The sequence below is a fragment of the Leptinotarsa decemlineata genome, unplaced genomic scaffold, assembly GCF_025532065.1.
Source record: "Leptinotarsa decemlineata unplaced genomic scaffold, Ldec_3_MD MMD2_tig00026340_RagTag_RagTag, whole genome shotgun sequence".
NCBI lineage: Eukaryota > Metazoa > Arthropoda > Insecta > Coleoptera > Chrysomelidae > Leptinotarsa > Leptinotarsa decemlineata.
The window spans coordinates 1786931-1800671 of record NW_027412694.1 but is presented as its reverse complement, the minus strand read 5'-3'; the positions used below and the strand labels follow the sequence as shown (position 1 = coordinate 1800671).

The 13741-nt window shown below is 33.6% G+C and overlaps 1 protein-coding gene across 1 annotated transcript in view; it reads right to left on the bottom strand.

The window, feature by feature from the left end:
• LOC111514419 (kelch-like protein 17) overlaps window positions 1-6326 on the bottom strand; it is a 100807-nt gene extending 94481 nt beyond the window's left edge. The window contains exon 1 of the mRNA XM_074183384.1: window positions 6192-6326. The gene's annotated coding sequence lies outside the window, so the exon portion shown is untranslated. The remainder of the gene's footprint in view (window positions 1-6191) is intronic.
• Window positions 6327-13741: the final 7415 nt, after the last annotated feature.

Genomic DNA, 13741 nt, shown 5'->3' with positions numbered 1-13741 from the left:
GCGTTTGCTCAGGGCACATGATTCTCGGACCCAATGATCACTTACCCCACGGTGTGGGGAGTGGTCATTGGTTGATTATGCTGGCGCGCCCTCCCGAATGTATCGGGGCTTCGGGGTATAGGGCCTGACCAGCGCACACTACGGTGAAAAAAAAATATTTAATAAAAATAATAATAATATAATAACAAATATATAAATAATAAAAATATTTATTTACCAAAGAATTAATACGTACACTTTCAATTCATTATTGAAGAATGCGAGTAAACAAACACAGAGAAAATCCACAAAGGCTAACCTGCGCGTGGATCACTGAGGTTACTATACAATGAATTCTAAAATAAGTAACTAGTTATTTGTAAATATATAGTAAATTTATAAAATATTGGACTAAATATCGGAAAGCAATTAAATAAATAAATAAAATATATGAAATAATTTCACGCTAGTCAACAAACATAAACACAATCACATAATATTAAAATACTAATGAGGAAAAAAATTAAGAACATCGATACAACTAATTGAAGCACAGTCACATATATATATAATTGATATGCTGAATGGAATTTATGATTTTACAAATGATACACAAGTAGATACGATTTTAGAACATGGATACATTTCAATTTGCATTTTTGAGGTCTATCAAAGAGTGTATCTCATTTCTTGGTTTCATATTGATCCATTTCTTGGCTTCCCGCTTAAATAGGGACAGTGAATTGAGATTCTTAATTTCAGTTGGAATTTTATTGAATAGTTTGGGAGCAAGAAAAACATAACATCTCTGTCCAAAAGTTTTAGTCATCTTAGGTACTTTCAAGGCTTCTTTCTTATATCGAGTGTTGTATATATGATGTACGTGTTTGCTTGATGAAATATATTTTCTTTTGGTATACTAAGAGTGTGAGTAAAAAAGTTTGGCGTATATCAAGAAACTCTGATTCCCTATAAAGATAATTACTAGAATAGTCACGTTTTTTACCGAGTATAATTTTTATGAGCCATTACTGTAGTGTTTCGAGATTTTTCAGGTAGTTGTTAGTTACTCCACCCCAAGCAATAATTCCATAACTGATGATTGTTTGAACAAGTGTATATAATACATGATGCGTAAGTGATGTATATCAACCATTTTCTTTAAATATTTGAATTTACTCAAATAGAATCGGAGTTTTTCATTATGTTACAGATGTGAGCATCCCATCTCAATTGACTATCTATTGCGATACCGATATATTTAACAGTTCTGTTTTCCATCAGAAGCATAGATTGGTTTTCAATTCTAACTTCAATTCGGTCGAAATCGGGTAAGTTTGGTTCATAACTGGTCAGTGGTAAGTATACTGTTTTTCCAACATTTACTGTCAGAAGTTTACTATTGAAGAACTTGAATAAAACTGGTAGTGCATTTTGGATTTTCTCTTTCAGAGTGTTCCAGTCTCGATCTTTGAAAAAAACAACCGTGTCATCAGCAAAGCCAGTTATATCTCCAGGAATGGGTAGGTTAAACATCTCATTGATATAAAGTATGAAAAGGAAAGGTCCTAAAACAGTGCCCTGTGGAACTCCATGACGAATAGCTTTATTGTTACTCAGGGTGTTATCTATTTGTACACATTGTTGCCGATTATTCAAATAGCTATTTATTAAATCCCATGATTTTTCCCTGAATCCTATATTTTCGAGGGACTTCATCAAATCTGGATGGCTCACAGTATCGAAGGCTTTTGCCAAATCAATGGAGACACAGATGGCCGATTCCTTAGTGTCTACCGCTGCGTACATCTTTTTGATTAAATCGGCCATTGCATCTTGTGTTGATTTACCCTCCATAAAACTAAATTGATTATCAGAAATTAAATTGTACTTTTATACAAAACTGAAAATTCGTTTTTTTATAATTTTTTCTATTATTTTACTAATATTCGAAATAACTGAAATAGGTCTATAATTTGTAAGGGAACTTTTAGTTCCTGACTTATAGAGAGGTTTCACTACAGCGATTTTCAATATTTCTGGAAATACACCAGTTTCCAAGACTAAATTTACGATTCTTTCAATAGGATAAATTAAGAGGTCAATGCATTTCTTGATGGTATCTGATCTTATTCCATCCAGTCCTGGGGCCTTATTTGATTTCAGTTCTTTTACAAACTGTTTTATTTCGCCCTCATCTGTTGGCCCCAAGTGAAGTGTATTTGAAATTATGTTTGCGCGGAATTGTTGATCTGTTCTCGTTATCTCATCAGCAAGGTTTGCACCCACACTGATGAAATAGTTATTGAATGATTCTGCTATAATGAAAGTGTCTGTTTGGGTTTCATTGTCTACCTGTATTTCTTCAATCCTATTGACTGATTCTTTCCTTTGTAGTTTTTTTACACAGTTCCACATGTGTTTCAGACAATTCTTATTTTTATTGATCATTCTTTTATAATAGTCTGCCTTACTTTTATCAGTAAGAGAATCTAGAGTGTTCCTGTATATTATAAATTCATTTTTTAAGTTCAAATTACCTGGGTTTTTTTAAATTTTCTGTACATATCATTTTTTTCATTAACAAATTTTACAAGCCCTAATGGACCTAAATAATGAATGTGAATTGTATGCATAGGTACAGCGACTTTTTCTGTTGCACTACTGACCTGCTGATACCTTGTTGTAGCATCAATTCAAGCAACAACGAATATGTCTAACAACATATTCATATTTGCAAACCAATAATTTCACTTCATGAAAGGCAACGTCTGTTTAGGCAAAAAATGTCCAACTGCATCATGACAGCTTGACATGACAACAGTTACAGTATATCTCTCAGTTTGGGGTACAATCCATTTGAGTCCAGGAGGTGATCCTCTGTACATTTTGTCATTTTTCAGCACATATTATCCATGCCCTTCTTTTTCCTCCTTATCCTTAGGTTTACTCAAGAAACCCACTGTAAGTATTCATGTCGTGGATCGTTCAACTGTACTACTAATATCCAGTCAACTTCTGTAATATTGATTACCATCCTATCGACTTCTTGAAAGAATCAAGGTTCGTCCATCAGATTACGGCTCAGAGCGTCAACGTGCCTTTCGTATATACATGTATACATGGAATTGACAGTATCTTGTATTGGAACATTGAAAAATAGTCGATTGTTAACCTAAATGACTTAGGAATTAAAATCGTCTAACTATGATGAACGAATGTTAATGTACGAAACGTCAAGTACGAAACGTTAATTCAATTTTAATAAAAAAAATGAGATTTCTGATTCGTGTAGCATTATATTTCAAAGTTTGTTGCGACTGTTCCATTGTGACTGGCGGTCGGTGTATAGCACTGGGTCAACACCATTGAGTTTTTTGAGTGAATTTTCAATATTCAATCAGTGCTCGATAATTAAAGAAGTTACGAAAGTGCTTTCATTAAAAGTGAGTGTGGTTGTGTTTCCTGTGGATTTATCAGTAAATCCACGTTGGCAAGGGGTCAGCATGTTGAATTTTTCTGGAAAGTTTGAGTCTCTCGTGCATGCATCTCCCCAATACTTTCGAAAATAAACTGGTAATGGAGATACCCCTATAAAAATTAACATTTTTTGAATTTCCTGATACTCTCAGAACATCTGGGAATTCTCCTTTCACTACGGAGAAATATATGCTTTTTGCAAGAAGAAAAAATAGGAATTCTTTGCAATTTCTTATGAGTTCCATCGGAATTTTATCAATACTAACCGATTTCTTATTTTTCAGTCGACACACAATATTTCCCACTTCAAACTCAGAAAATGTATGGTCATTACAGATATATCTGGAACTAATTTTGTTATCACTGAATACAAATTTATTGTTCACTTTTTGTTTTATTGAATTCACAATGTGTTCGATAAAAATGTTTGCTACTTTTTTCGGATCATTATTATGTATGTTATTCATAGTTATAGTTATTGGTTTGATTCCTGCAGATTTTCTATTCATTTTCATATTAACTATTTTCCATTTTTTTTTCTTTGATTGTCAAAATAAACCCCAAAAATATAATGATATACACGGATCATAACAAAATATATGATTCCACGACGGAAACTAGAATTAGACTGTCGTTATCTGTACTATTTTCCATTTTTTTTCTTTGATTGTCGAAATAAACCCCAAAAATATAATGATATACACGAATCATAACAAAATATATGATTCCACGACGGAAACTAGAATTAGACTGTCGTTATCTGTACTTCGACTCACCAGAATGACAAATCCACATTCATAACATTCAGGATTAATCATTCTCCGTTTCAAGATGACAGGTTATCTTGTAAATGAGTATCTTATAGTAATGCCACAGCTCACTGTATCGATCTTTCGGGGATACAAAATTGCTTTCAACTAATTGATAGAACAGAAATATTTTTTAAACCAACTTTTATTGATATACTTAAATGATTATAAAATTAACTTTCAATTATAGGAAATTCATGAAATCATTACATTTCACAATTTATATGATATAAAATTTTCCAATTCATGCCCCTCATATCTGAAAAACTGTGATATTGTTGAATTGTGAATCGTCAGAAATATCTGAATCTTGTATTTTGTTTGTTTATCACAAATAACATTCCATTTTTGATAATGCGATTCTTTGAAAGTGTTCACACCAGTTTCACCACCTCAGATGGCCTGGAAAACTATGACGTGGTGTTTTTCTGTTGAACTGGTCATCAGGAATAAAAATTGTCGATTCTGTAGCTGTAAACATTAGATTTTCGAAGATACGATTTTTAAAAGTTTCCATCTCATATCCAACCCCTCAGATGGTCTGTAAAACTACGACGTGGAATTTTTTTCGAATCTTTTTTCAAAAAAAACATATATCAATCTTAAAGGTGTGAACATTCAATTTTCGATTATACGATTTTTGAAATTTTCATTCCCCTTTCCACCCCAGTTCCACCCCATCAGACGGCCTGGATAACTCTGACTTGATGTGTCATCAGAAATAATATATCTCAATGTCGTAGGCGTACACAATGAATTTTTGATGATACGATTTTTCCATTTCAGTTCCGCGCTCTCAGACGGCTTGAGAAACTCTGACGAATCAGTTGTCAGAAACAGGTAACGTATCTCAAACTTGTGGGCGTACACAATCAATTTTCGATTGTATAAATTTTCAAAAGTATTCACCCCATTTCCATCCCCTCATCTGGAAAACTTTCACGTAAAGTTATTGTTGTTTAATCGGTCACCAGAAATGACATATCTCAGTTTACAAAGAGTCGGTAAATGAAAAAATAGTTATTCAATGTTTGTTTCTCAATGTACTTCGTTAATGGTATCATCCGTTGCTTGACGGAACAGATAGAAAGTAATTTTCATTTAGCGACCTGTCTGAACTTAGCTCTGCAAAAGACCACCTTTGGTGCCCTACTTAATTTCTTATATTCGTGATTTTAATTTTTGGAATTTGTCCTTCACGTCTCAATAACATAATTACATATCGGATTCCAAATTGCATCGAAAATTGTGAAGGTCATCGGTCCCGACCCAAGCTTCGAACTTCAGATCTATATTAAGCAACACATTATTAGTAATATTTATAGATATTCAGTTCACTTCAACCACGACAAATTTTATAGTAGTCCTGGAGTATAAAACTTGTTAAAAACATCATTTTATCCAAAAAATACTATATTTACTATAAAATACATTCTTATTCCTTTGCAATATCCAATTGTGCCAGTCGTTTCCATATCAACTTATGCCAAATATAACGAAAATTATTACCATTTTGTTGAAAAATAAGACTATTTTTTCTCATTTGCTCTTGAATAAGTTGAAAAGTGAAATATTCCTGCCTACCAGCACGAAACTAGTTGGTTTTCGAAATTGTGTATGTAACAAGTTGCTGTTTACTGTAATAAGTCACGAATAATGAGTCTTTCGAAATTTAAAAATAACCACAAAGAAAAATGCAACAATAACCTTTGTTGGAGTTTGATTTTTCACATAAAAAATTATGTATCAAACTCTATAGGTTTTTTCATGATAATTAATTATCTATGAAAATAATTTGGACCATAATCAGCGAAATATTATAAAAACAACACCAATTCTAAACTATCATTGCTTGAAATTACATGAATGAAACATATACTTTAGTAGTTCTCCATGCATAAGGAAGCCTTGCAAAATACTCACCGATATAACAGTTTCACCCCTTTTGATCCTGAATATTATTTTGAAACAAGTCAATAAAATTTCACTCCACCTACAAAACAGCCGAAAGTCAACTAAGGATAGGGAAGAATTCTAATATACATATACGCATGTTGTTTTGTATACTAGACAGTAATGAATTTATGGACAAGGTTGTAAACGCAAATTATAGCTCTAATGCACTCCACGTTATGTTAGCATATTGGTTTGTTATCCATGTCGTGCTAGACATAACTGACAATTCAGAAAATACAGAGCCGTATTTTGGGAAACGCATTGAGAGGAAATGAGCGGTAATCACGAATATGATTATTTATATGTTTGAAGAATGTGTCTTAGCTATTTTTGAGATTGAGAGGCTACATACAGAGTATTTCTATATGCTCCTCTGTATCAATATTGAATATTATTAGTAATGTATAAATAGTTTACAAATATATTTCACAAAAATCTAATTTTGAATATCAAAGAGACCTTTCAAATCATTCCGGCACTGTACAATTATGCTGACTGTTACAAAAAATTTAAATTCATCAATCACGAATAATTGAAGGGGAATATCTTATAAATGGTCAGAACATTCGTATATTATCCACAATATATTGTCGTTCTGAATCACATCTTGTCATAAAGATTACTTTCTGTGTTTTCAATTTTCTCGCTATCAAACTATATCTCTGTAATCAAGGCCATGTATGTAGTCGTTTCCCGAAGTCACCTTCAGACATAATTTCCAAGTTCATGAAAATAACACTTTTTTCTGAAAGTTTTTTGGGGTCTATTTTCGAATTTATGATGATAATCAAACAATCAGGTCTGCCTTCGGTATGTGACCTTCAGGTTTATATTTCCTCGAACCCGTCCTCATTTTTGATGATGATTTTCTTTATGAGCTTAGTGTATTTTCTTCATAAGCTTAGTGTATCATTTAGTTTAGACTAGGTACCTGAAGTAATTGAATAGTATTTGTTGGAGATTCTAAACAACTTTCACACCCTCCCCACCCCCAATCTCTACCAGAAAACTCAAGGTATACTCGAAGATGAGCGAGTTTTTTTTCAATAGGTCATTCCGTGTATGCAATTATTTTCTCAGGGTTGTTCTTTCACACATACCAGTCAATATAATAATGATAATAAATGGACTTTATTCATTGACATACATTGTTTATGAAGAAGAAGAAGATAAAAAAAAATCAATGAAAGAGCGTAGTTCAGCCGAGGATGTTTCACAATTTAACCTAGGGGATAGCATGTATTATAAAGAAACATAAAAATAATTACCTAGTATACATTGGTAAGTGAGTAGTTCATGAATCTTTGTAAAACTAAGATAAAAAACAAAGGTTATAAATTTCAAAGTAAATATTGGTAACCTATTAAGCTTAGATAAGGTGAAATAGCCATAGCAAAAACATATAGCAAAACACAAAAGAAAACCATATGAGCAAGGCATAACATGAATATATTATCTATCCAGAAGACTTCAGATATGTTATCAACTTTTTCTTGTAATTATATATGGAGTAGTGTCTGAATTCACTGAGCAGAGCGTTATATTGTTTGATAGAGTTGTAAATAAAACTACGAGAAAGGCAGGCTATCGATTGTTTTGGCATTATAAAAGTGTGACGGTTTCGTGTCCTCGAATAATTCTGAGATTTGAAAGTGTTATATCATTCATAAATTTAATTCGGCTTCTTGTAAATGAGGAATTTATGTGTATTGACGAGTAGGTGGAACTATTAGGTTTTAGCAATCGGTAACCAACCTGACTCCTCGAACTTGGGGATATATGGTCGAATTTTCTCACATCATAAAAAAGAAGAATCCAATAGTTTTGTATTTTTTTAAGCGATTTACATCAATTTGTATCAAAGCAGGCTCGTAGAATATATCGCAATATGCTAATCTAGACAATATGAGGGTTTCGCAAAGTTTCAACCTCAATTTGGAAGTCATAATATCTCTACTTTGATAGAGTTGACCTAAGATACTGTACGAGCTACGATAAAGTGGATTTATATGTTTGTGAAATATCAGATCAGCATCTAGCCACAAACCCAAGTTCTTGCTTTCTGTAATTATTTGTAATAAGTCTTGTCCAAGTTTGATTTCAATTCCTCCTTCAATTTCCCACCCTTTGTTTTTCGGGACAAAAAGTATCAGCTGAGATTTTTTAGAATTCAATTTTTTCTATTGCCACCTGCTAGTTACAGATATATACAGAGAGAACAGAACGGGGCCAAGGATAAAGCCCTGAGGTACTCCATAGACAACAGGTAAAGCACCAGGACACTTTCCATTCAGACATACTGACTGAGTCCGATTTCTGGGGTATTTTTTCAATAGATCTACAGTCTCTTTAGTAAATTCGAGAAATGACATTTTCCTACACAGAATATTGTGGTCTAATGTATTGAATGCTTTACTGTAGTCCAAGATTACCATGGCAATCACTCCATTATTATCAGTTGCTTTGAATAAATCTTGGGAGAAGGTAGATGTTGACAAGAGCGGTGGTGGTGCTATAGAGTGTACGAAATCCAGATTGAACATTTGTTATTAAATTATTGTTGTATACAAAAAAAAATTTGATCTTTCAGAATCTGCTCATTTAAGGCCAATTAGCAAACTGTGTGTTTGCTAATTGGCCTTAAATGAGATGATTCAGTTGGATTTTCATATGCAGAAGGAAAATGATTTATTTCTATAGAGAAATTGAATATGTGTGTTATGTAGTTGATAAGATAATTTTCAATATACTTCAACATAATGAGAGAAATGCTGTCAGATCCAGCCCAGTTACTTTTCCTACCACTGATGTATTGTTGAGTCTGGACTGGTGTCACTCTACGAAAATTCAGAGTAGGTCCATTATAGGTCTGAGTATATCTTTCAATGAGTGTTCATGATGATCAGCTTTTGCAGGATGAATAATATTCGTGAAGTGGAAGTTTATTTGATTCGATCTGATAAATCCGCCGGAAGGTTACGGCTATGTTTATGTTTCAAAATTTCAAGTTTTCTCAGAGTACCCCAGATCAAACTGGAATTTCCGTTTCTCCAGACAAATTCTAAATAGGCTTACAGAGTTCCTTATAGCTTGTCCAGTCTCTATAAGATTTGGTTACTTTGAACTTTCCAAGAGCTTTATCTGTTAGTTCAAACATTTCCTTGATGTTGAAGGTAAACCATGGAGCGGGAGGTTTTGTTGTTCTTATAGACCTAACTGGGGCATGTGTTGAAAAAATTGATGTGTTTCTGGTGAAAAACTCTACCATTGCATTTTCTGTTTCGAATTGGAAGATTCCATCCCAATCAAAAAGATGGAGATTATTGAAAAAATCATCTTGGTTGAAATTTCGAAAATATCGGTAGCAAACTGTTTTGTATTTTGATGTTATTTCCAGTGATATAGTTTCACAAGTATTTGCAAGATTATTGAAGATACCAATAACTAAAACTTCAACTGACTGCATATCATCCTTTTCTGATGTTACCAAGATATCAATAAGGGTATGAGTATTAGCTGTTACTTTTGTAGGGACTTCTATACGTTGAGACAGATTATAACTTTGAAGAAAGTTTAAAAAGAATTCTGAGAAGTTAATATTAATATATCTCACTGAGTTCAAGGAATCGCAGTTCATTGAAAAAATTGAAACGATATCTTCGAGTACGGCGATGGAAAGTGATACATTAGCTTTCTCTGGTCGGTATACAACTACGAATATATATTTTTTGCCAAATTTACTCACCGATATCCAGATATTTTCGAGATATTGGTTAATCTCAGAAAAAATTACTCGAAATTGTATTTAATTTTCAATGTAGAAGCACACCCCTACTCCTTTACATCTCTGTCAGCTCTAGCAATACCTGCTGGACATTATCAACAGCTCAATCACTCTCATATACTTCCCTCGAAGATGGAAGCATGCCGTTGTTGTCATGATTCTGAAACATGGCCAGAACTCCCTGTTTCCCCAGAATCATCGTCCGATAAGTCTGCTTTGCTCAACGGCTAAGTTGGCTGAGCGTGTTGTGCTGCAAAGGCTAACAGAAGAAGTTGAAGACCGAAATGTTCTGCCTGAGAAACATTTTGGCTTCAGGAGGGCACACTACACCGAGCTGCAGGCCCTGAGACTGGTCGAAAATTCCATCTCAGAGCTGAACAACAGGAAGACAGTCCATCTTGTCCTCCTAGATATTTCGAAAGCCTTCGACCGAGCCTGGCACGAAGGCCTGCTACACAAAATGCTCGATTTCGATCTGCCTCGGGGTCTGGTCCGGTGGATTAGGTTCTTTCTGAAAGGCGGAACATTTCAGGTCCGAGTTGAAGGAACCCTGTCTCCCGTCAGGGAAATCGGAGCTGGAGTGCCTCAGGGAGCTGTACTGTCTCCACTACTGTATAGCCTTTACGTGAGCGACCTTCCGAGGTTCGATCACATGAAGGTTTACCTTTATGCCGATAATACGGCTCTCCTCGCTTCTTCCATGGGTCGGGCGTTGGCGGTCGTCTACATGCAACGCGCATTGGACGACTTCGAATGCTGGTACCTTGACTGGAAGATTCGAGTGAATCCAGAAAAAACTCAGGCGATAGACTTGGGGGGACGTAAAGTTTATCCAGACACAAGGGTCACGATTTCAGGCAGGGAGATCGAATGGCAAACGCAAGTCAATTACCTAGGTCTTTGGGTAGACCGCCGACTCACCTGGGCAAATCACATTGATTATATCGAAAGCAAAGTGCAGATGACGATAGCTAAACTCTATCCTCTGGTCAATAGGAATTCAAAACTCAATCTTGAAAATAAGATTTTTCTATACAACACGATGTTCAAGCCTGTCATCATGTATGCTTCAGGTGTTTAGGGACAAACCGCCCCGTCAAACCTTTCCATTTCGGAAAGGTTGCAAAACAAAATTCTCAGGATGCTGGTGAATGCTCCATGGTTCATTTGGAATGAAGCCATCCGCAGAGATTTGAAGCTGTTAACTATAAGGCAGTCCATTCAGTCGAGGAATCAGAGAGTCTTCGAGTCAGCGGAAACTCATGATAACCCATTAGTTAGGGAAGCTGTAGATTACACTATAGATGACCCCACTCGATTCAGAAGGCCCCGTCGCTCGGTTGAGTGAAGACCCTAGTCAGGAAGGGGTACACAAGGCCAGAGTGGCATAGAGGTCATTGACTTTTATGTCGCTACCAAAACACCTCACCTTATGAACCATTCGTCCTCCTGACGAATCTCAGTTGAGAGGGTAAGGGAAAAAATTTCCATCCTGATAAAAATAAGATGACTATGAAGCTCTAGTAATAATATAATTGTCAAATTCAACCACTTGTAGAGAAATATTAGGACTGAGCCAAGTTTCCGAAATACCAATAATATCTATATTGTCAAAAACCAAATTGTCAAAAATTCTAATTTCCGAAAATATTCAATTTTCCAAATTTATAGCCTCAGTGAACCGCACTGAAAATGTCGATCAAGTAAAAGTCCATTTACCTAAATAAAGTTATGATATTCGGCAATTAGCAATAATGTAATAATGCAGTAATGCTGATAGTAATATTAGACTTCGACCTAAAATCGGGAATAAGAATGGTTGAGCATTAATGATTCGGTTGCCACCTTCTGAAGATAACACCCCTGAAAATGTACCTTCGGTCAGTGTATCTTTTGATTTATATTATTGGCTTGTTGAACCATATTTTTGAAAAAGTGTAATATTTTTGGGGCCTATGTTGTTCATTCATTTCAATAAACTTCAGTATTTTTTATCTATGATTATTATTTTTATATATATATCCTACCGAGTTAACCCCTAACTTGCGAGCCATTTGGGCCGCGACATGAGGTGGAGGCGCCTAACGCAATTTTTCTGGTAATTTCCATTATGAATCAATTCAAAAACCTTCAACAATGTACCCAAATATCCTATTCACTATTCATTTTTACACCAAGTATTTTTTATTTTGAAATATTTCATTTTTTATTATTTGCTCCCTAATTTTCTTTATAAATGTTGGTTTTTGTATTACAAACGAGAACTATTCTACGTTCGATAGAACATAGTCATTTTTGTAAACGGGCTCAATTATTTTCATTTTGAAACCATCAGGGCATATTCCAGAATTTAAAATAATATTTATTAAATGCACTGAAGGTTTTGATATTAGATCTTTCAATGTTTTCACAACTTTAGAAGTTATCATATTCAGGTAATTTTCTGAGTTTCATACTATCAATTTCATTTTAAACTTAAGATTCATCTGTTTTTTTTTTCATATAAAAGGAATTCACATATTTTTTAAAGTGTTTGTACCCAGCGTGTTTTTTATTTTTCCTACCAAGCTCTCCAACTTCAGAATAATAATTTATAAATTGATTAGTCATAACTTTTGTATCCAATGTAATTACGCCATTAGTTATTTTGATGCATTCAGTGTTATAATTTTCAGTTTCATTACATTTCTTTTTTCAAACAGCTCAATAATTCTTTGGATAGTCAACTTTTTTTGTTAATTTCACTCTGATAAAAGTTATTGACAGCTTTATTCAGAATGGTTGTTAATTTATTCTTATACTCTTTATTCTCGATTTCAAGTAGTTCATTATTTCTGTTTTTCTGTGATTTAGTATATAATCCATGCTTTTTACTTACAGATTTCAATAACCCACAGGTCAACCATTCTTTTCTTCTCGATTTATTTTTTATTGTGACTTTTTTAGTATTTTCATTAATACAATTTTGAATACTTATGATGAGATGATTAACTAGATCATTTAGGTACATACTTTATTTTATAAAAATCATTCCAATTCACATTCCTTATTTATCAAAATTGGTTTATCATTTTGTTTTTCGGGCAAGGATTCTTCCGTTTTTATACCAAACAAATTTGAAGCCATATTCATTAGTTTTTTTTGACTTTCCAAATGAATATTTATTTCTTGAAGTCAGTTCTTCATTAATGTGAATTATATTTGTAGATCCTCTTATTCCTAAAGTTCCAGTGATGCAATTTCCGTTTGTTCTATAAAACATTTTATCAGCATACAAAATATTCCCTTTTGTTTCTTCTGTTTCTAAGACAATTTTCAGACCATGTGCCGGATGTTTTTGAGTTTTGGTTTCAACTACTCTATTTTTATGTTGAATTTGCACTTTGTCTATAATCAATTATAGCTTTCGAAAAATGTCATGTACTATGTCCAAATCAGTTTTATTTTTATGTTCAGGAAAACCAATGATTTTCAAATTGTTCTCTAGCTTCTGTTGTTCATAAAAATCTGTAATTTGTTTTAATTGACTCATCTCCTATTCCATTCTTTCTGTTTCTTTCTTGAGCATGTCATTATCACGATTCATTTCTGATCTTTCTACTTTCATTTCTTTCAATAAACTTTATATCTCCTTATTTTCATTTTCAACTTCGTCATACTTGCTGGAAATAAATTCAATAGTTTTTGTAGTTCTTTCACGGTTTTTATTAGATTTTGTAAGACTTCATTACTT